Source organism: Chiloscyllium plagiosum, chromosome 47 (assembly GCF_004010195.1).
Source record: "Chiloscyllium plagiosum isolate BGI_BamShark_2017 chromosome 47, ASM401019v2, whole genome shotgun sequence".
In the NCBI taxonomy this organism is placed as follows: Eukaryota; Metazoa; Chordata; class Chondrichthyes; order Orectolobiformes; family Hemiscylliidae; genus Chiloscyllium; species Chiloscyllium plagiosum.
Genome location: NC_057756.1, coordinates 9731943 through 9733161, shown reverse-complemented (window position 1 = coordinate 9733161; position 1219 = coordinate 9731943). Strand labels below are relative to the sequence as shown.

General features: G+C 46.4%; 1 non-coding gene across 1 annotated transcript; it reads right to left on the bottom strand.

Moving 5' to 3' along the window:
* Nucleotides 1-828: 828 nt before the first annotated feature.
* trnat-ugu lies at nucleotides 829-901 on the bottom strand. The gene has a single exon. It is a non-coding gene; the product is annotated as a tRNA-Thr (tRNA).
* Between the last annotated feature and the right edge of the window lie 318 nt (nucleotides 902-1219).

The window sequence follows — 1219 nt, the reverse complement described above, 5'->3', positions numbered from 1 at the left end:
GGCCAATCCACTCTAACCTGCACATCCCTGGGCACTATGGGACAATTTAGCATGGCCAATCCACCCTAACCTACACATCCCTGAACACTATGGGACAATTTAGCACGGCCAATCCACCCTAACCTGCACATCCCTGTACACTATGGGACAATTTAGCATGGCTGGAAATGTGTTGCTGGAAAAGCGCAGCAGGTCAGGCAGCATCCAGGGAACAGGAGAATCGACGTTTCGGGCATAAGCCCTTCTCCACCCTAACCTGCACATCTTTGGATTGTGGGAGGAAACTGGAGCACCTGGGGGAAACCCATGCAGACACGTGACATTTTATCAATTCCTGCTTTGGAAATCAAACCAGCCTGACTCAAGGTTTGGGTATAGACAGACTCTAATCTCACACCTTTAATGAGTTGACTGAGCTGTCGACTCTCTTTTTATACCTTAAATTACCTCAGGAATGTGAGTTACAATAAATTCTGGGATTTACATATTCATGAATTGAAAGCTGCGTCACCATTCTAAGCAATTATAGAGTTAACAGCAATCTCGGTTTGTTCAATACATCACATCAGTTGTATGATACTGATTTGGATATAAGCGAGCAAACCTACATCCAGAACCTCAACCTGAGCTACAAATCCTCTCAAAACCCGCTAACACTTTGATCTTTTGCTATAAATTCTGTGTCCCATGATCCTGCCCCACTAGCTGCCTGACAGAGAAGCAGCGCTCTGAAAGCTACTGCTTCCAAATAAACCTTTTGGACAGTAACTTGGTGTTGTGTGATGTTTAACTCAAAACAGAATGCTCGGTCCTGCAAATTGATCAGGAAGGCCCCAATGAGATTTGAACTCACGACCCCTGGTTTACAAGACCAGTGCTCTAACCCCTGAGTTATGGAGCCAGATGCAATCAAAGGTCTGTTTCTCCAGTATCTGTTGTGAGCATGTGGGTGAAGAACAGGGTGGGGCCTAGTTGAAATGTTGACCCTGATGTACCTGTGTGGCTGTTTCCAATGGATACTCGACAACAGCCACATTAGGAGCGGCTCCATCCACAATGTGGCACCTCCCACCCCAGGGCACCTCAGTAACTCTCTCTGTACCTTTAGTCGGTCGCTCCGTGATGATGGTGAAAGTGAGAGAGTTACTGGGAGGGATAGAGTAAATCCCATGGCAAGTAGCCATTGAAAACAGTGACACAACTGGTTCCCACCTTTGTT